The following is a 23,010-nucleotide window of genomic DNA, read 5'->3' as shown; positions in this document are numbered from 1 at the left end:
CGGAAGAGGATCTGGAAGCACATAGTGGGTGCCATCCACGCGGAGGGGGTGGCACCCCGCGACATCAAACATGTCCAGAAGCGCTGGGAGGACTACAAGTCCAGGACCCTCAAGAAGGCCCGGCGCCTCTTGGAGGCAGCCGATGCAGTGGGGCGCTGGGTCCAGTTTACCACCCAGCAGATGAGGGTCCTGGAGTGCTTTCGCCCAGTGCTTCACCACCAGATCCTCAGGGTGCAGGCCCGTCTGGAGTCGAGCGGTAAGTGGCCATGCATTCACGTTTAAAACAGTGCATGTTGCAGTGTGCTGGTTGTTACCTACTTGGCTGCATGTGCTCTGGAAATGGATGCAAATGTTTGTTGCATGTGCCATGCCGGTTCCTTCATGTGTGTTGCCTGCACTGACCCATGTGTTGTTGGGAGACATGATGGAAGTGATTGACAGTGCTACTCATGTGCTATTGCTTTCTGTCTAGGGGACTATTGTACAGTACACTGATGCTTGTGTTCAATGTCTCCCTTTAAACAGTGGCGAGTGAAGAGGATGGCGGAGACGGCGCTGTGGAGGAAAGCGGCAGGGATGCCTCCACCAGCCAGCGACGCAAGGCGCAGTCACCCTCCCGCGAAATTCCATCATCCGGAAGCGAGGGAACTGATGCCGCATCCGCCACTATGGCTGCAGCGGAAGGGGTGGGTGAGCCCCCACAGGGGCCTGCGATGGCGGAAGACAGTGAGGAGACATCCAGGTTGGTGGTGTGTACAGAGGAGAAGGAGGCAGCATGAACACTGCGTTCTGCGGCTGGGCTGTTTCCATTTACTTCAGCCGCCCACGCCACTCCTGATGCAAGTCCCAATACATCAGGCGCACTTCCGCTGACACGACTCTCTTCGCTGCATTACCATCCAGGAGGCCACCCCATCATATTTATTATTGGAGGGGGCCACCAACAGCAGCGTTATGCTAATTACAGTCACAGTTCCATTGGCGGTATGACTCCAGCATACGACCCTTCTTTTCCATCCTGCATGCTAATGGCTACTCATACAAGCCTCTCGCCTTGTATCTCCTGATGAAGACGTTGTCCATTATACACTCTACGTCAAAACCGGTTGAGCTTACCCTTTAGGGATGTGATCTACATAACATTCTTTTTCTCAGATCCACCCTTGTGATAGATTGTTTTTAATGAGTTCTATTGCTGTATGTTAAATACATTTTAAACATTAAAATAATTAAATGGGATATGATGAATGTTTGTCCCACTCCCAATTGGCTAGCAATGTTAATCAATTCAGTCATTTTTAGCCATTGTTGGTTGGATGAATGTCACTATGTATGATGTATGGTTTGGATGCTGCACTATGAATGTCTGTTGAGATGGATTTATTTTAGCCAAGTATTTCGTTCACCCATGCTGTCGTGTTATGTGATCAATTGATGTTCATCAAAGTAATATGTCATTAATTGACTTTTTCGAATTTTTTGTATCATGGTAAATAAAAACATTTTGATACTTTTGTAAGCAACACGGTCTTGCTCTCTGGACATTTCTTCTGTTTCTCGCTCAATGTCTCCCTTTAAACAGTGGCGAGTGAAGAAGATGGCGGAGACGGCGCTGTGGAGGAAAGCGGCAGGGATGCCTCCACCAGCCAGCGACGCAAGGCGCAGTCACCCTCCAACGAAATTCCATCATCCGGAAGCGAGGGAACTGATGCCGCGTCCGCCACTATGGCTGCAGTGGAAGGGGTGGGTGAGCCCCCACAGGGGCCTGCGATGGCGGAAGACAGTGAGGAGCCATCCAGGTTGGTGGTGTGTACAGAGGAGGAGGAGGCCGCTACAGAGCTGCACATGGGGCCTGGTGGGGGTGGTACCACTGATGCAAGTGCTGCAGTCCAGAGGCAGGGGCAGGAGGCAGCACAGGTCGCCGCGGAGGGGCCTGTGCATGTCACTGTCCCTGATACTGTGACTGCATCACCATGCACCAGCAGGGATGCCCCGTCCCAGGCCCGTCTGCAGGTAGGGGGGAGCTCCACGTCATCTGGAACTCCTCTACCTGCAGAGGAGGGGACCCATGACCAGATTGAGTCCGTCCTGATTGGTGTCGCGTTGCGCACACGTGACATTCGCGATGACGTGCGTGCTTCCTGGGGGGACCACGTACGTCATCACAAAGAGCTGTGGGCCAACGTGGCCCAGTTGGGAGGGACCGTGGCCCTCTCCTCCTCTGTGCACACTCTACGCCAGTCGTTCTCCGTGCCGTCTTCCAGCCCAGATGCCACCAGGGCCCCCTGTGGACCTTCCCCAACCAAAGCAGCTAGCCTGGTGGAGATCCCATCCCTGCCGCAGTCGGGAGTCGGAGGTCCAGCAGGGGTGGCCACCCCACCAACTGGACCGGATGCCGTCGTGGTGGCAGAGGCAGTTGCGTCGGAGGCAGCAACATGCTTAGCGTGGGAGGCATCATGGCTCGGGCCATCAACACCCCAGGGGCAGGCATCGGCCGAGGGGCAGGAGGACCATGGACTGGGAGTGTCTTCCGTGTGGCAGCGGTTGGGCCAGCAAATAGATGCGGAGAGGCGGCGGGCAGAGAAGGCACAGCTCAGGATGGTCAGGGTGGAGAACTCCATGCACCGGGCTTTGAGGCGGGTGGAGGGCCTCGAGGAAACTTGCAGGGAGTTGAGGGATTCCATGGCTGCATCCCTGCGAGACCTCGAGGCTAGGGAACAGGCCCGCCTCCGGAACATCGACGTGGAGTTCGATGATGCCCTGGCCTGGAACATCACTAAATGAGCCGTTGGACTTGCCTGCCACATTTGTACATAGTTCTTTAGGGTTAGGTTTCCTTTGTTTTATCATTTTTTGGGAGTTTGCTCCACTTTATGTATATAGTTTTTATTAATAGGACTTTTTTGTAGGTTTCCTTTTGTTTGGGGCTCATGGACCCTTTGGACTTGCATTGTATATAGTTCAAGACTGGTACATACTTTCTTTTTTTTCCAATTCCCATGGATCAATGGTTTTCTTTTTTTTCATTATTTAATTCATATTGACATCGGCGATGGACCACTTTTCTTTTTTCATGTCGTGGATATTTGTTTTTCATTGGATTTTCCTTTTTTTTGGTAATAGCTTTCATTATTTATTAATTTGCAAGTTTGATTTTCATTATGTTATTTCATTATGTTTTTTAATACATTTCTTTTAACTTCATGATTGGTGTTGTGTACTATCATTGGTTTTGTGCATGTCTCAATGAACATTGCCTCAGTCATGTATTGCCACTGTGTGGCTCTGTTGTGCATTTATGCATTGCCATGGTGGTTCTTTTAAGACTGTCATGGCATGGGTAATTTGGGAGTGGGTGCAGTGGATGGTTGCGTGCTTGTACTGGGGGTCAGGGAGGATTTGGGTTGGCATTAGGGCCATGGGTCTGTTTTGTTAGGACATGTTGTTTGGTGGGCCATGTGTCGGGGCCTGCTAGCCGGTGCCCCTCAATGGTGGTGGGTGAGGGGGAGGGGGTACATGAGTCGGGGCCTGCTGGCAGGTGCCCATCAATGGGGGTGGGTGGGGGCGAGGGGGTACATGAGTCGGGGCCTGCTGGCAGGTGCCCGTCAATGGGGGTGGGGGGGACATGAGTCGGGCCCGCTGGCAGGTGCCCGTCAATGGGGGTGTGGAGGGACATGAGTCGGGGCCTGCTGGCAGGTGCCCATCAATGGAGGGGTGGGGGGACCTGAGTCGGGGCCTGCTGGCAGGTGCCCATCAATGGGGGTGGGATGGGGACATGTGTCGGGGATCCCAAGTGCATGGTGCCATGTGGCCTGCCTGCGGGTCATGCCCAGGGGTGATGGGCTGCCTGCGGGGCATGGACTGGGGTGATGGGCTGCCTGCGGGGGCATGGACTGGGGTGATGGGCTGCCTGCGGGGGATGCCCAGGGGTGATGGGCTGCCTGCGGGGCATTGACTGGGGTGATGGGCAACCTGCGGGGCATGGCCAGGGGTGTAGGGTGGTCCCCTGTGGTGTGTGCTGCCTGCGGGGCATGGGAGGGGGGGGACACCCGGGAGGGCACATTCTGCAAAATCATGTGTAAAACTCCACACGCGATTTCGCTTGCGCGAGTGTGGTACGTGTATTCCGGGGGTGCGTGTGGGGTTTTACACGTGATTTCCCTGGTGCAAGTGTGGTACGTGTATTCCGGGTGTGCGCGTGGAGTTTTACACACGATTTTGCTGGTGCAAGTGGGGTACGTGTATTCCGGGTGTGTGCGTGGAGTTTTACACGCAATTTCTCTGGCGCAAGCGGGTTACGTGTATTACAAGGGGTGCATGTGAAGTTTTACATGCGATTTCGCTGGCGCAAGCGGGGTATGTGTATTCCGGGGGTGCGTGTGGAGTTTTACATGCAATTTCGCTGGTGTGAGTGGGGTACATGTATTCCGGGGGTGCGTGTGGTGTTTTACACACAATTTCATGGTTGGGGGGCTGTATGCTGGTCCACTGGCCTTTGCGCCATGTACTGGATTTGTGTGATGTTTTTGCACACAAGGTGGGGTTGGAGGTGTAACTGGCGCTGCTGTAGGGTCGCTGCGCCACCCTGCGCCACGGCTGATTATGGATGTTAGTTTCCATGAATACGCTGTGCGCTAAAATGGGTTTTGGTGCACATGGCTGCCGCAGGCTGCCGCACGTGCACTCTGTGCGCTAGCCGCGTGCTCCACTTGTGCGCTTAATTCTAATAATTACTCCTAAATTTGATAGGGCCAACATTTCTCGGCAAGATCGTGTCCATTTAACTGATGTGGGTATTCAGATTTGTGTGGAAAACATTCAAAATGCTTTGAAGCAGTTTTTGTGAAAGTGAGAAGAAATAATGAAAGTTAGTGAACTGTCCTTTTAGTTCAGTTTGTAAAACCAAAAATTAAAAAAAAATATAAAAGCCTAAATAAAACCATTCTTTTAAGAACCACCCTTTTTGAGCGCAAAACAATTGCAATCATTCCAATTGTCCCATGCGCTGTTTTCTTTTTAAGTCTCTTTTTAAGTCTGCGAACATCTATGATGTCCTTGGTGTTAGTCTTAGCAGTGCACAGTGGTGGTGCGAGTCATGGTTGCTTAGATTACCATAACTGGTGAATTTCTGAGGTTTTTCGGTTTTAGTTGTAACCATAACGTACCTTTAACACATTTTTTTCATTGAATTTAATAGGTTTATATTAATGATGAGTGCAACTTAACGATAAAGTCCTTTTAACAACGTTTTTTTTGTGATATATATATGCAAAGTAAAGTGTTGAGTTGCCTAGCAGAGAAAGTAAAATCTTGCATACAAATCCCAGAGGCTAGCTTGTCTCTCTGTGCAATGCAGATTGTTTCTTATTGGTGTTTGCGAAAATTGTATTCTGTTGAGCTCTGCCTAAAATCACCCGACGTATGTTCTCTCCCGCATTAAATTAATAAATGGGTATCAGGTAATAATATCGCCATATATGGTTGCCGTAAATAATATCGCTGTGAAAATGTCGTGGCGATATTATTTGGGTGACCATATATATGGGGACAAGGGCAAAAAAAAAAAGAAAAAAAAAGAAAAAAAGAAAAAAATAGAAAAAAAAAGTTTGGGGGTTGCGGCCATTTTTTGGCGATATTTTTGCATGCCGATATTTTTGTGGCAACATTATTACATGGAACCAATAAATTCACAGCATGCAATTATGCGGCGCATTAAACATTTTGTGGTACTCCGGTGGTAAATGCGCTGGAAAACCGCCAAATGGTATAACCGTTACCAGCACTTAGTCCAGCAGATTTACTGCCGGATTACAATTGGTGGTAAGCAGTTTTATTCTTCATTTATTAGAGTTTATAGGACTCCATGGGGATTCCAGCAGAATTACCATAAGGTTTTATTCTGCCTATTTTTGCTGGAGGTAAATCCTCCACTTCACTGCCTAACTTGTAGTATGTCGGTGCAGTAATGCAGTGCTAATGGAGTTGCCACTCCATTACTGCCAATTTTTACCACACTGCCATACTCATAATGAGTCCCAATGTTTTGTTTCAAAGTCCAAAAAGCTGTACCTAAATGATAGGAAAATGGTCCAGTTCTCAAACATCAACAGACCTAAAGCATCCTTTCCTTGTAAATGTGCATTGTTTCGGTCTCTTCCTATGAATATACTAAAAATACAATCCCTAAAACTCCTACCTAGAAAAGAAAGTTAAATGCTCCAGCTGGCAAACAGCAGCAGACACCCTCATACCACCCTCCTTGTTCTCTGAAAGATTCTGTTTGACTGCTAAAGAGTTCCCTATGGAGAATCTGCCTGCCAAACACATTTACCCAAATCTATTTAAAGCTTGACAGATCCCAAATACGGTACAGATGTCAATGATTTGGGATATAGATTCATAATTTGGCCAGTGGCTAAGCAGGACCCTAAATACAAGGAACCTGTTCTGGACTACGGGGTGCTTTTATTTGTCAGACAGGTGCTGTGAGTGGACAAGAGGAAACGGGAGATTGTAAGAGGATTCAATTCAGCACTACAGCTAAGTTAACGCCTAGTCTAGAATACTGAATGAAAACCCTTATTGATATATCTTTAGGTCCAGTTCATGCGTTCTGGATGACTACCCCTGTATAACACCCCTCTCTTGGAATCCCCCTGACCCCACTGAGCCAAGAAGTAGTTCTGTTTTGCAAGTTTAAAAGGTTTATTTGATAATTTAAACAATATATATATATCACGCTTTATAATAAATTAATAATTGAATAGCACACTTAATCTGATATGATAAAGATCAACAACGGAGAATCTGGCACTAGCACACTTCTTTATAATTACTAAGGAGTTGAGATGAAATGGATAAGGTAGCACACTGGTAAATAGGTACAGAAGTATAATGTGGTAGAAAATGCTTTATAGAGTTCAAATGGATGTAATGTTGAATGAAAATGCAATACAGAAAATACTCAATATGATTTCAACAAACAAGGTAATCACTTTTCTCTGGCAATCCCCTCCCCCCCTTGATGCAATGCAAGGAAATGGAAGGAAGCACACAGTTCTCAGAAATGCAATCAATGTAATCAGTTCAATCCAGCAAGCTTAGACAACAGAAAACAGATAGGAGTTTTGAAAACACAGGCCCAAATGCTTTTATATGTGTTAGCAATGGATGAGAAATATGCTGGAAATGCTGTTAATTCCCTTTCAGAGGTTCAGGGTGAGTGGTATCTAGTTAATATTAGTCCAGGCTCACACTAGCAATGAGGCAGGGATAGTTAGCAGGTTAAACGAATTTCTGGCAAATGGAAGGCAAGCAGCAGCAGTTTTTACATTGTGAAGAAATTGCAAATCGCGGTAAAATTCGCGGATGCGTGTTCCGCGATTGCGGTAAAACTATAAGTTACTGCAAGTCTCTAGCCCAAACGGTCGCGGAGATATGAGCGATTAAATAAAGGTCGTTTTTGGGTTTGCAAATTTCAAAAGCTCAAAATGACAAGTGCAGCTTGCAACTAGCAAATCACAGGTGACAGCTTTACAAGTGACAGGTGACAGTTAGGAGACAGTTCTACTTAGATTAAAATAGGATTGAATTATATTATTTTAACTAAGAGATTGGTTCTACACAGTTCTGCTGGGTACTCACACTATATTCTTGAATTAAATGGGCCTCATCACGGATCTGGTCAGGGTTTTAGACTGGGCTATGGTCACTCTCTCTGCTGGTCTGGGTCTCTCTGGTCTGGTCTCTTAGTACTGGATAGATTGATGAATTTGAAGTCTGGATCTCTGGATGTTGTATGGAGGTAAGTATGGATTTTTCCGGCAGAGCGTCCCGCTGCAGATGGATTTGGAAAGTCTCTATCTGTCCTGTCTGTCTGCTTTTATGTGTTTAGAATGTGGGTGTGTTCTAGCATCCCTGACCCTACCTCTCTCTCAGCTTCTAATTGGTCAAACTTCCATTTATCATTTGATTGGGGAATGAACTGTGAGTCAGAGTGATGTCATTTTACAGCCTGCAGAAAGTCCACTCCTCCTGTCAACTTACACACAAATCTAGATTTGAAACAAATACATATTTGCAGAGGTACATATTGTTTTAAAATCATATGCACCCATCATGCATTACAGGAGGTATACCCTGTTCAAACTCTGCTCTTCGTGGGAGCTTGCATTCAGAAATGGCACATATTTCACTTTTTAACTGATTTTGCAATTTCTGACATTGACCCAACTTTACATACATGTGTGCAGGGAGTATGGACATTAACTGAAGAAGTTTCAGATTTTTAACATGCATACATTTAGAGTAATATCCACTTTTCCGCTAAAACCCCCCTGAACATGCCACCGGGTCGAAAAACCTCTTAAAATGTGGGCAGAAAAATCACAAGAATTATGGTATCATTTATAAAATTTTCACATGTCCGCTCTATGAGTTATTCATCTTTTTAAAGTTATGTTCTGGCTCCAAAGGGGTGTGGTTTCCCAGGTCACATGGTATAGAAACCAGTCTTTCCAGTTTCTGCCAAGCCAGCTTGCTCTCAAAGGCAGTGCTCCTCCCAGCTCTTGCCAAGAGGAAGCTACATTTTACGACTGCGGTAATAAAAACCTTTGCCTGAGTGAAGAGGGCTTTGTCCACTCTCTTGCAGAGCCCAGGTAATTCAGTTATCAGATAGATGGCATATCCTCAGTGGGGGCAGCAAAAGGAAGGTTGGCCTGGGAACACAGTGGTGACTCAAGTTTCACTGCTGATGGGGGTAGTTGCCAGGCAGAATCAAGTTCCTTAAGCCAGACTTTCAGCTACTGTCATGTTATTTGTTGCTTTTTAAATTAACTTGCAATTTTACACATGCAGCTAGAATGCTGATTCTAAGTGCAAAACTATGACATTTAAACAATTGCAACCTATGTGACACTCAAAAGTAGGTCACTCAGTCAATTTAAACATTTAGATTTTTTTTTTTTTAGTGTCTTTCAATCCAGTGCAACTTAAACTGCTGAAATCCACAGCGCAGCCAGTCTTGTTATAAACCTTGTCTTATGATCTTCATTTCCCCGATTTTGTAGGCACACAAAACTCCATTCTGCCAAATGTCTGCTGGTGTTCAGTAAATATTTTGCACATATTGCAATGTTTGAAGATAGGCATTTTGACTTGCCTTCAGGCAAACAGAGTGGTTTTAAAACGCCGGCTTTTGGATAGTGGTGAGTACTGGTACTGCACCCATTTTTGGGATTTAAGAAATGAATTCCCAACAATTCTAGGTTGCATTTGGCAATCAGCATTGCCATTCCCAATGGTTTCAGACTACTGTGCGGGTAGTCCAATGGTGGTTTTAGGCAGTGTCCTTCTGTGCCCATAACATCGGCAAAAATGAGTGGCAGCCTATTCTTCATGCATTTCCCTGTGCATTTTCTGGGAAGCTCTGGCCATCATGATGTTTTCATGTCAGTACTGCACAGTTTTGAGGTAGGGCTAGGATGCATGGGTAAATACATCCCACAAGCCCCCCTCTTGCGATGGCCATTTGGTTTCACTGATGGGACTCGCAAGATCTGGGATGTTTCCTCATCTTCTTCCAATAGATGGCACAGTTCAGCATCTTTTCCTCCATCAGTTCTCCTCGCCGGTCCTGATGGGAATATTGGGCGGTCCACTGGGCCCATTGGATCTTCGTTCCCGGTCTCCGTATCATCCTCCTTGGCCCGTCTTCAGGTTTTCTTTCTCCTAGGACGACAAAGGAAGAGCGGCAATACCTATTCATAGACGTTTTTCCACCACCGTTGAGATAGTGGGGCAGCATATGCATTTCATCATCACGAAACATTACATTCTTATTTTGAAAAAAAAAACAGTATAACTAAGAGACAGTTTCATGCAAATCACAATATTTTAGAGACTAGATGTGGTATGTTTTATGATTGGAACTGAATTAGTCTGAGACAGTACCCGCTAGGATTCCAGAGGATTCCTCCAGTTGTTGCAGAGTGTGCCTGGGATGGCAACATTTCAACTGGTTTATGTGGACCCACTTGTCTTCCCCCTCTGCCGAACCGCCTTTGGGGATGCGGATCTTGTAGGCCACAGGGGAGATCTTATCGACGATCTCAAAGGGTCCCTTCCATGTAGGCAAAAATTTGCGCTGCTTGGCCTGGTTCCTTTGGAAGTTGTATAGATAGACCCGGTCTCCCACCTGATATTCCTTCCTGGAAGTCTTCAGGTCATAGTGGGTCTTCATGCTATCAGCCGATCTTTCTAGATTCCGCTGAGCATAAGCAAAAGCATGTTGGAGGTGTTTCCTTAAATTCTCCACATACTCATGAGTAGTGGAGGCATTTATCAGTGTCTGCTCTTGGGTCCTGTAGAGCAAATGCTGCGGAAGCACCATCTTGCGCCCAGTCATCAACTCAAATGGTGACATTTTGGTTGCAGATGAAGGGGTAGATCTGATGGCCATTAGGACCAGAGGTAATCGGATATCCCAACTTGGCCCAGAATCTGCCACAAACTTCTTTAATATGCTCACAATTGTCCGGTTATATCTCTCTACTGCCCCAGAAGAAGCTGGTCTATAAGCAATATGCAGCTTTCTCTTGACCCCCAGTATCTCCCACATCTTTGTCATTACTTCACTGGTGAAGTGGCTACCTCTGTCTGACTCAATCCTTTGAGGTAGACCAAAACGGGAAAAGATGTGGTTAATCATCAAGGCAGCTGCAGTTTCTGCCTTGCAATTTGGGGCTGGGAGACATTCCACCCACTTGGTAAACAAGCATGTCACAGTCAACATGTACTTATTCCCCCTAGCCGAGCGAATCACAGGGCCTACAAAGTCGATTTGTAAATCTGACCATGGCAGTGTCATTCCCCTCTTTTGTAAAGGCGCCCGGTGTGTGAGGGATGTCGGCTGAAATTGTGCACACACAAGACAACCCTTCAAATATTGGTTGAGGTCCTGGCCCATGTGTGGCCAGTATGCAACCTCTCTTAAGATTTCCAATGTTGTGTGAAACCCCCTATGACCGGCGGTGGCCGCATCATGGGCGTGACTTAACATCAGGCTTCGGAATGAGGTAGGAACCACCCACTGATCGTGGCCAGCTTTGGATTTCCTTACCAGCAAACCGTCTTGGATTCGGAACATTTTTGGACATTTCATCAACACTCTTAGGTCCTCTTTCCCAATGTAATCGGTATCCGTCAGGGGAAAGTTCTCAGGGTCCTCAAGGTGCTGGTAAAATTTACCAATTATTGGATCCCCCTTCTGAGCAGTAATCAAATCAGCATCAGGGGTCTCCTTACTCCATTGTGCAATTGAAAGGTCGTTGTGAGCATTGGTCTGGGACCTAGTGATAGCAGTGACCTGGATTTCCCCCAATAGGGACTCAATCTCAATTAGATCCCCTTGGATGGCCCCGGTTTTGGCCAGCTGATCAGCTAAGTCATTTCCAGTTTTGTCTGGTCCCTCTACTTTGGAATGACCCTTGATCTTTTTCCAATAGATGGTCATCCCATTCGATGTGACCAGATCATCAATGTTTTGGATCAACTTCCCATGTTTCAAGGGTTTGTTGTTAGCACATAACATGCCTCTGGTTTTCCAATTAACCAGGTGCTCCACGAACCCGTTCCGTACATAATCCGAATCTGTGATTATGACCAGTTCGTGGAGTTGATGCTGGACAGCAGTGAGGATGGCATGATGCACAGCCATCAATTCTGCCACCTGACTACTTCGGGGACCAATTTTGTATCCAGCGGAGGGTTCTGGGGACTCATTCACCCATGCATTCCCTACGCCAGCCACCAGTTCTTTCTCCCCGTCGTTGTCAACATGGTAAGAGCATCCATCCACATAGGCAGTGGGCATTCCCTCACACTTGTCCTCTTCAAAGACTTTGTGTGGGGAATTAAGGTATGCCTCCATGTTGTCCTTGATTTTCAGACTTTCGTCCTCGAGACAGTTTTCTCTGGCACAATCATGCAAGTCAGCCAGACCTTGCGCGAGGGGACTCTTCTTGTTTTGGCCATATCTGACCTCCACAGGAAAGCCTTGCATTGACAGAATCCAGGAAGTAATTCGGGAATTACTCACATTTCCGGCCCGGATTCTGTCACTTTGGAGATATTGCAGAGGCTGGTGTGGAGTCTCCACTATGATGTGTTCCCCCTGGATAAACGGGCGGTAATTCTTCAATGCCCACACCGTTGCCAGGAGTGCCTTCTCACAATCGTTGAATTTTTCCTCCACAGAGGATAAAGTTTTGCTCGCATAGGAGATTACTTTATTGACCTTGTCATGCTTTTGGTATAATACTGCCGTCAAGCACGTATTAGAGAACCCTGTCTCCAGGAAGAACTCCTTGTTTCTGACAGGGTAAGCTAGGCAAGGCGCTTGTGAGAGGCTTCTCTTGAGTTGTTTTACTGCCTCGGCTTGTTCTGGACCCCATTCCCACTTGACCCCCCCCTTCAGGAGATGAATCAGGGGTCTGGTGATCTATGCGTAGCCCTCAATGAACTTTCTGCTGTAATTAGTCAGTCCAAGGAGGCTCCTTAGTTCCCGCAGAGTTGTGGGGTCTTTCAGTTTCTGAAGTGCTTCCACTTTCTTTTCCTGGGGACAGAGGCCCTGAGGAGTAATCTCATGCCCCAAGAAATTAACACGGGTTCTACACCACTGTGCTTTCTGAAAGGAAAGTTTTGCTCCGGCGGCCCTCAACTGTGTCAGAACATAACGGATCTCCGCGATGTGTTCCTCCACAGATGAACTTTTGATGAGGACATCATCTACATAAGCCAGGTTACCCCTCGCACCCAGGTCGGGCATGGCCTTATGTAGGAAAATGTTGAATTCATTGCCGGAGTTGAGGTATCCGAAGGGAGTTCGGGTCCATGTGTACTGCTGGCCCCCAAAGGTAAAAGCCAGCTTGTATTGGTCCTCCCTACTGACAGGCACAGTCCAGTATCCATTGGTCAGGTCTATTGCAGTGAATACCTGTGACCCCTGGATCTGGGCCAGCCCTTGGTCAATGTAGGGCAGAGGCCATCGGGAAGTATGGACCCGTTTGTTGAGCTCCCTGAGGTCGGCACAGAGTCTCCACTGGCCGTTTGGCTTCAATATCCCCAGCACCGGATTATTGAAGGTGCTGTGGACTGGACGGATTATTCCCCGGGACTCAAGGTTCTTAATTATTTCAGTAAGGGACTCCATTGATGCGAGAGGCAATCGATATTGCTTCACAAACACAGGAGTCATGCCAGGGTCCGTGGGGATTGTTGTTGTATGGATGTCAGTGCGACCACAGTCATATGAGTCTACCGCAAAGAGATCTTGGAAATCCAAGAAAACTTGTTTCAACTTTTGCTTTTGTTCCAGAGTCACACAGGCATCAGCTAGGTTGACTCTCTCTTCCACCATCTGCCTGAAGCCTGGAAAGACTTCTGGTTTGGCTATTTCAGCGGCCTCCTCCAGCTGGGTGGAGAAGTCCCTGGTCAGAGTGCTGATTTGGACCGGAGGCTTCAGGTGGGAAAGGCAGCCCTCATGGACCTGGAAAATCACCTCATCCCTCCTGAAGTCACAAGTCACATCTTCCTTACCATAGGGGCAGGAAGTGTACACCAGGAAGTTCCCCCCATGCCGGGTAAAGATCCTGTCTGGTGTTGTATTGTCATCACTGTCACTGTCAAAACAGTCCTTGGGGATTGGTCCTAACAGTTCATTTACAAGATCAATGGAGAAATGTCGGTCATCAACCGCCATTCCAATAATGGTGCCTGCGGCTAGAGTAATACTCTTTAAGTCGCTGTTATCCACCTCTATTGGAATGGTGTCATGTTCTATGTTGACTAATGGAGTTGGGTTTACCCCCAACCCTTGCTGTTGGAGAGACGCATTTAGATGTATGTAAGCATCAGGGTTTTTCAACTCTTGTCCCCTTTTAACTTTCACTTCCAGGGAGAATTGTCGGGTCCTTTCTGGGATGGTGACTTCCTCTTTAACCTGAATTTCAACTGCATAAGGTAGCAATTGAGCTGACCTAAATGCTTTTTCTGGATCATCAAAGCCCATGGGATTATCCGCTAATCGGGACCAAGCTTTGAAGTTTATTAGGTCCAAACTAATGGCAAAGCGATTGAGAATGTCACTGCTTAAGTAAAAGGCGGCAGGGACGTCTCGCACGACCCAACAATTATGGACAATGCTCTTGTTGCCAATGGAGATTTTGAGCATACACCTGCTTGGCAGGAGATGTTTGGAATTAGGTGCTTCCAGGTCCATTTCCCACTTGTCTATCAGTTTGAAGGTGGGAATGGCTGGATCTTTTGGGAGTTGGCGGAACATGGCTTCGCTGATGAAGCTCTTACCGTTGTTCACACACACTCGAGCGAGAACAGAGTCCTTCCCATCATTTAACTGAACAGGGATGAACAACTGCTCTTCAATTTGCTGAATATCAGCCAGGCTCTGAGCTGATTTCACATCTTTCTGGACTATAGGAGTGTGAGTTTCTGATTGTGGATTAGTATAGAATCTCAGAGTGTTTCCTTCCAGCGTGGAATACCACCTTAAATTTGAAGGAAGGTTGATTTTCAGAAATAGAGAGGACCCCCCATCACCAGTCTGTTGTCCTACCGCTATTACTGTCACGTCTGGAATCTGGTTGTTCTGGAAGTGAAATTCTACTTGGTCAGATTTTTGTTCAACCATGTGGCAGGTGCCGTTTAAACTAACATGGTTAACACTCTGTTTTAATTTTATTGGTCGGCTAGTCTGGGTCCAGAGGACCTTGTTTACACAATCTATTAGGGGTGACAACCTTCTCAGGAGGTCATTCCCTAGTAAACAAGGGGTGCCCTCTGGGGTCACAACTATGACCGGGTGTTTCAACTTATGTCGCCCAATTTTAATGTCCAAGTCTGCAGTCCCCTCAACGGGAATTTCCTTCCCGTCGAAGTTCTGTAGTTGTCCCGGAAGAGAGGTGAGAGGAATTTGGTAATCCTCTCCCCTTCCTGCATTCAGTTCATCAAAGGCCCTTCGGGACAGAAGGGTAGCTTGAGATCCAGTGTCCACCAGTGCCGAGATTGTACCCTGCCCCTGTACTTGTACCGGGGCATAATATCTTCCCTCCTTCTCCTCAAGGGGGCACAGATAATGTACATTTTTGGACAACTGGTGGGCTAACTTTCTGGTTTTGGACATCGCAAAAGAAGAGATTTGGGCAGAATTCTGTGGAGAGCCTTGGGAATCTGAAAGAAAAAGTTGGCAACTGGAGATCAGAGCCATTGTGGGTTCCCCTGGTTCCGGTTCTGGGCCGCCCCCCCCTTTTTGGAGGCAGTCCCCAGGATGGGTTTGAACCAGGGGATTTTCTTGCGGTTGGTTCTGGGATGAGATGGTGGGCGGCGGTAGCTCAGTCTCCACATCTCCCCAGTCTGGATTTGCATCCCTAGGGACCCATTTTTCTTTGGGAGGAGTTCCCCCCTCTCTGAAGGAGAAGATCCTTTTCCCAGGATCCTCTGAGGATCCCTCTCCCTCAAATTGGAAGATCTGTACCTCCTCCTCAAACTGAGTCTGTTTGGGTCTTTTGTTTCTCCTACCCCCCCTCTGCTCCTTAGGAGGCAGACTTTCAGGGGCAAGAGATTTCGTTTCCGGTTCCTGGGTTTCCAGGGGCTGTTTACAAGTGAGGAAGGAAGCTTCCTCCAAGGCTTTACACCCCCCTTCCCTTTGTGCCTCCTCCCTGGGAACCGGTGAGTTATCGGGGTGCTGCCCCCGTCATTGTTCTGGAGCACCAGGTCCAGAGTTGGGTGCGTTCTGCGCCGGCACGCCCATCTGAGGGTTCTGCTGAGCCCTCAGTATATGACCCAGATCCCGCGCCATGTTTTGAACCTGGCGCTCTAACTGGGAAACCCGCTCAGGCTGATACGGGGCCCTGTTTTCTCCCCTGGGCTGATCCCGGGAAGGGTAGCTGTCCCTTCTTTGGTAGTACCCCTGGTTGGGAAGAGTTGGGTACCCCTCCACCCTTGGCCTCCCCTCTCCCGGATTCAGTGGTCTGGGCTCAGGGAATTGGGGAAAGAAGGATGGATGGTTTTGGGGCTGAAAGTCGGGAGGATATCTGGGGAAAAAGTTCTGCCCAGGGTTTGGTAAATTTCTGCCCTCCTGTGGGAAGTTTGGAGGGAAGTTCCCTGGGTTAGGTGCTTGGCTGGATCCCCCCCCTTGGGCTGGAGGAGTCCACACATAACCCAGGATGGGTCGATTTCCCTTGTAACGTGGACTTACATAATCAGGAGAGCGAGGGACCCCATTTGTGGGGCTGCCTCCCTGGCTCCCTGTCTGTGACTGGCCCGAGGACCTTCTGGGCCTAGCATTATTAGGTGCAGGTAGGTTTTTAGGCCCCCCCATCTCCAAATCCAAAACGGGGGTGACCTTTACCTCTGCCACCTTGGCAGCAGCAGGGGTGCTGTTGGCTTTGGGGTTTTTCTGGGCATTACTTTTGCTATCTATCGGTTTCTGCACCTCATAGATCCGGGTAGCCTGTTCAATGACCCAGTCTAAAGATCTTTTCTCGTGAAAATCCCTCACGAGCTGGGTCATGATATATTTGGGCAAGGCATGGAAAAACGTATTTATAAATTCCCTGCTGTCCGTGCGCACCCTTCTTGTGGTCTGTGCAAAAGCACGCTTTAACTCCTGCACAAATTCTTGTGGGGCCTGATCCTCCCCACATTGCAAATTGTAGGCTGCCTTGCGAGCCTCTTGAGGATTTCTGTGAACAGAAAAATGTTTCAGGATGGCCGCCTTATATGTGGACCATCTTAAATGATTTTGGTCCTCCAGCCCCGCAAAGAAACTGGAGTATTCCGGGGAGAAGGTCCACTTTACATATTGAATACAGCTTTGGCTGTCCTTCATATGGAAAGTCTCCATCATTTGCTCAAACAACTCTAAGTGCTCCCAAACAGAATACTTAGCGTTCTTATGGTAAGGCGTGATGACGCTCCTGATCGCCTTAATCTGCTTTAAACGGTCCTTAAGCAAGGCCCTTTTTGCCTTATTGGCCTTTTTGGTTCGGGTAAGCCTTGTCCATTCTACCTCGGACTCAGAGGCACTGCTCCCAGAGGTTCCCGTCTGTTCTTCCAGGTTTTCCCGGATTCTGCGAGCCTGGGAATGGCTGGCAGAATGTGGGGACCTGGTCTCCTGTGTCCTGCGCAGTTCAGAGGAGTCTTCAGATTCCTCCTTGCTGCCAGGATTTGATGGGTACCCCCTCCACTGACCTAACTGGGCAGAGGTTTTCAGGATGCCCTTAATGGGCCTACTCTCCTGGGGTTCCCCATTGAACTGTACTGTACTTGGGTGCCCATACCCGGATGCCCACCCCTCCATTCCTGAGTGGTACTGGCCTATGAGCCCCATACTCTTAGCTGGATAGTAATCTGCCATCCCTGTGGCCCTGTGCTCATGTGCGCCAGGGGACATGGGGGTGGTAGAGTCCAGGGACTGGGGAAGATGAAGGCCCCTGGTGTTAGGGCTCCTGCGGTTATGGTCAGGAGTCTCTCTTTCCCAGCGGACCTCATCTCTATCCGCCCCTGCTCCCTGTTGCAATGCAAGAGCCTGCATTTGTGCTTTCAGTTCCTCTGTTAAGGCCTTACTCGACTCTATCAGTTTCTCCTGCACCGCTACCTGCTGTTGGAGCCTATCATTGTGTTGACAGAGGGCCTCATTTTCCCTCTGTGCTTCCTGGTTGGTCCTGGAGAACTGGGCCAGTCTTTGCTGCAGGAGGGTTACCTCCTGAGCTGTGTCCCTATTGGCCTGCTCCTTTCTTGCTAGAGCATCCTCCACCCTCCTGGTGTGCTCTACCAAGTTCTGGTTTTCTTTTTGGAGGTCACCCAGCCCCTGGTGGGCCAGGTGATTTTCTTCCATTTTTCTTTTTAAATGGCAGACTTCCTGGCCTAAGGCGTCTCTTTCCTGACTAAGAGCCTGCATTTGTGCCGCCAGGTCGTCCCTTTGCCGTTGAAGGGCACCAGCTTTTTGGCGCTCCTCATCAAACTCTGCCTGGGTATCCAGGTCTTTCAAGATCAGCTTGTTGCTCTCTACCTTCACTCTATCTAGATGACTTTGCAGGGTGGCTACCTGCTCCGTGCATGCCCTGTTAAAGTCTAATTGTTGCTCCAGCTTTTTCTGGCTCTGCAGTAGCGAGTCCAAACTGTCTTGGTGCTCCTTCTGCAGGGCCAGAAATCTGGTATCCTGTTCTGACTTTTCCTTTTGCAGCACATCCATATCCTCCTTCATTTTAGTGATGTACAGTCTGCTGTCATTTTCTGACTCCTGGCTCCTCTGCAGCCTCTGCTCAGAAGAGACCAGGTCAGATTGGACCTTCTGTAATGCCAGCAGTTGCCTACTCGCCAGATCTTGGCCTTCAGCACATCTATCCTGCATGTCTCCCATATATAGGTACAGGTATGCCGCTATCCTAACAATCTTGTCGTGTTCATCTTTGGCTTTAGGAGCCATATATAGTTCACTCAGGGCCACATGTAAGGGACCCTGATCTCTATATATATCTGACCCTGTTTCAGTGACCTGTTGTGTGATGGCCTGCAACCACGCATCCTGGCCCTGTTCGGTCCATTCACCTCTCACAAATAGCTTATGCAAGAGGTGCTCTCTGGCTATTTTCATGTCTACTAAGGTCGTCATTCTAGAGATTGGTCTCTGTCCTGACTTACAGAAGTTTGTATTTTATTTTTGCAGAACAGAACTTTTCTTGGAGTGTCCCTTTTGAGGAATGCTTCACAGCGTAATGCAGCGTGGTGATCCGACCGGATGTATGTATCCCGTCAGTTAGCACACTGTATTAAGCTGCACAAGTGGTAAATCTAACCCAACGTCTCGGCTCGAGCCCCCAATTTGTAAGAGGATTCAATTCAGCACTACAGCTAAGTTAACGCCTAGTCTAGAATACTGAATGAAAACCCTTATTGATATATCTTTAGGTCCAGTTCATGCGTTCTGGATGACTACCCCTGTATAACACCCCTCTCTTGGAATCCCCCTGACCCCACTGAGCCAAGAAGTAGTTCTGTTTTGCAAGTTTAAAAGGTTTATTTGATAATTTAAACAATATATATATATCACACTTTATAATAAATTAATAATTGAATAGCACACTTAATCTGATATGATAAAGATCAACAACGGAGAATCTGGCACTAGCACACTTCTTTATAATTACTAAGGAGTTGAGATGAAATGGATAAGGTAGCACACTGGTAAATAGGTACAGAAGTATAATGTGGTAGAAAATGCTTTATAGAGTTCAAATGGATGTAATGTTGAATGAAAATGCAATACAGAAAATACTCAATATGATTTCAACAAACAAGGTAATCACTTTTCTCTGGCAATCCCCTCCCCCCCTTGATGCAATGCAAGGAAATGGAAGGAAGCACACAGTTCTCAGAAATGCAATCAATGTAATCAGTTCAATCCAGCAAGCTTAGACAACAGAAAACAGATAGGAGTTTTGAAAACACAGGCCCAAATGCTTTTATATGTGTTAGCAATGGATGAGAAATATGCTGGAAATGCTGTTAATTCCCTTTCAGAGGTTCAGGGTGAGTGGTATCTAGTTAATATTAGTCCAGGCTCACACTAGCAATGAGGCAGGGATAGTTAGCAGGTTAAACGAATTTCTGGCAAATGGAAGGCAAGCAGCAGCAGTTTTTACATGTGAAGAAATTGCAAATCGCGGTAAAATTCGCGGATGCGTGTTCCGCGATTGCGGTAAAACTATAAGGGGTAGGAATGCGGTTCTAGGTGCGATTCAAAGCTACGATTCTAAGCTATCAGAGGAAAGTTACTGCAAGTCTCTAGCCCAAACGGTCGCGGAGATATGAGCGATTAAATAAAGGTCGTTTTTGGGTTTGCAAATTTCAAAAGCTCAAAATGACAAGTGCAGCTTGCAACTAGCAAATCACAGGTGACAGCTTTACAAGTGACAGGTGACAGTTAGGAGACAGTTCTACTTAGATTAAAATAGGATTGAATTATATTATTTTAACTAAGAGATTGGTTCTACACAGTTCTGCTGGGTACTCACACTATATTCTTGAATTAAATGGGCCTCATCACGGATCTGGTCAGGGTTTTAGACTGGGCTCTGGTCACTCTCTCTGCTGGTCTGGGTCTCTCTGGTCTGGTCTCTTAGTACTGGATAGATTGATGAATTTGAAGTCTGGATCTCTGGATGTTGTATGGAGGTAAGTATGGATTTTTCCGGCAGAGCGTCCCGCTGCAGATGGATTTGGAAAGTCTCTATCTGTCCTGTCTGTCTGCTTTTATGTGTTTAGAATGTGGGTGTGTTCTAGCATCCCTGACCCTACCTCTCTCTCAGCTTCTAATTGGTCAAACTTCCATTTATCATTTGATTGGGGAATGAACTGTGAGTCAGAGTGATGTCATTTTACAGCCTGCAGAAAGTCCACTCCTCCTGTCAACTTACACACAAATCTAGATTTGAAACAAATACATATTTGCAGAGGTACATATTGTTTTAAAATCATATGCACCCATCATGCATTACAGGAGGTATACCCTGTTCAAACTCTGCTCTTCGTGGGAGCTTGCATTCAGAAATGGCACATATTTCACTTTTTAACTGATTTTGCAATTTCTGACATTGACCCAACTTTACATACATGTGTGCAGGGAGTATGGACATTAACTGAAGAAGTTTCAGATTTTTAACATGCATACATTTAGAGTAATATCCACTTTTCCGCTAAAACCCCCCTGAACATGCCACCGGGTCGAAAAACCTCTTAAAATGTGGGCAGAAAAATCACAAGAATTATGGTATCATTTATAAAATTTTCACATGTCCGCTCTATGAGTTATTCATCTTTTTAAAGTTATGTTCTGGCTCCAAAGGGGTGTGGTTTCCCAGGTCACATGGTATAGAAACCAGTCTTTCCAGTTTCTGCCAAGCCAGCTTGCTCTCACAGGCAGTGCTCCTCCCAGCTCTTGCCAAGAGGAAGCTACATTTTACGACTGCGGTAATAAAAACCTTTGCCTGAGTGAAGAGGGCTTTGTCCACTCTCTTGCAGAGCCCAGGTAATTCAGTTATCAGATAGATGGCATATCCTCAGTGGGGGCAGCAAAAGGAAGGTTGGCCTGGGAACACAGTGGTGACTCAAGTTTCACTGCTGATGGGGGTAGTTGCCAGGCAGAATCAAGTTCCTTAAGCCAGACTTTCAGCTACTGTCATGTTATTTGTTGCTTTTTAAATTAACTTGCAATTTTACACATGCAGCTAGAATGCTGATTCTAAGTGCAAAACTATGACATTTAAACAATTGCAACCTATGTGACACTCAAAAGTAGGTCACTCAGTCAATTTAAACATTTAGATTTTTTTTTTTTTTAGTGTCTTTCAATCCAGTGCAACTTAAACTGCTGAAATCCACAGCGCAGCCAGTCTTGTTATAAACCTTGTCTTATGATCTTCATTTCCCCGATTTTGTAGGCACACAAAACTCCATTCTGCCAAATGTCTGCTGGTGTTCAGTAAATATTTTGCACATATTGCAATGTTTGAAGATAGGCATTTTGACTTGCCTTCAGGGAAACAGAGTGGTTTTAAAACGCCGGCTTTTGGATAGTGGTGAGTACTGGTACTGCACCCATTTTTGGGATTTAAGAAATGAATTCCCAACAATTCTAGGTTGCATTTGGCAATCAGCATTGCCATTCCCAATGGTTTCAGACTACTGTGCGGGTAGTCCAATGGTGGTTTTAGGCAGTGTCCTTCTGTGCCCATAACATCGGCAAAAATGAGTGGCAGCCTATTCTTCATGCATTTCCCTGTGCATTTTCTGGGAAGCTCTGGCCATCATGATGTTTTCATGTCAGTACTGCACAGTTTTGAGGTAGGGCTAGGATGCATGGGTAAATACATCCCACAAGATGCAGAGGTAGAGAGAGGTATTTCGTTTAAGCTCTTTGCAGATTACATGCGACCAAACGCATACTCCCCTTAGCAATTGAGCAGAGGGTGCCCATTCGTATAGATGGGAGGAATCCTGGATCGGGAAAGCTTTCTCCTCAGAGGAGAGGAAACAGGTTGTGCCATTTGAATGTATGAATCAAAGTCAAAGTATGTTTTCTGGGAGTTAGGCAGGGATGTCATTTCACCAAAATGCCTGTGGTAGCGGAAGTGACATCACATGACCTTTGCCCTCCGATGACATCACAGGAAGTGATGTCATTGGACCCCCCGACCTTGAAGTGACATCACGGGAAGCGATGGGACACAACCTTTCACCCATGACAAAACAGGAAGAGACATCACATATTGTCCCTACGTACACTACAAAAAATATGGTTGTGATATCACTATAATGTTATATACATATTCTACAAGAATGGTTCACCATATGTATCATTAATATCAGTGTTTATAGGACCATATTACCAAATTACTGAGAATGCAAGCAGACGTCCAAGGCCAAATGATAATGATATGTTATTATACAGCACTTACGCTTAAGCGCTTTACAAAGATCTAATGTACATACAATATCAGCCAACATGTGTTGGTACTCATTTATCGACCTCAGAAGGGTGAAAGGCTGAGCTGAGGTGTTTAAGAACAGGCTAAATCGGTGACTCACCACCTGAAGTGCCTGGAAATAAACCTTTGAGTCTAGCAATTATTTGATAGCATTCCAGAAAGACAAATTATGTGCTATTCCTATTCTTTCTTGTTTAGCGTCACTGCTCAAAGTGATATACCTGTGAAACCCCTTTTTTTTTTAAGAGGCCTGCACAAGAAAGTCAGCCACTACAAAAATAAAGAGTCACATGACAATGGCCACAGCGCAGGAGCTTACATTTTAGAAAAAAAAAGTTACAAAAAAAAAGTAAAACATTTTTTTTTTTTTATAGAGGTAGCAAGGGAGACCACAGGGGTAGCAAGGGAGACGTCTGGGGTCGCAAATGTGACCCCTGGCAACCCC

The 23,010-nt window shown here is 46.7% G+C and overlaps 1 protein-coding gene across 2 annotated transcripts in view; it reads left to right on the top strand.

Annotated features, from left to right (window-relative positions):
- The window catches only part of USH1C (USH1 protein network component harmonin), an 844,250-nt gene that overhangs the window by 204,829 nt on the left and 616,411 nt on the right, over positions 1-23,010 (top strand). The gene's annotated exons all lie outside the window — the stretch shown is intronic.

This window comes from Ambystoma mexicanum, chromosome 11 (genome assembly GCF_040938575.1).
Source record: "Ambystoma mexicanum isolate Mex_15411 chromosome 11, UKY_AmexF1_1, whole genome shotgun sequence".
In the NCBI taxonomy this organism is placed as follows: Eukaryota; Metazoa; Chordata; class Amphibia; order Caudata; family Ambystomatidae; genus Ambystoma; species Ambystoma mexicanum.
This window is presented reverse-complemented; position numbering and strand designations above follow the sequence as displayed.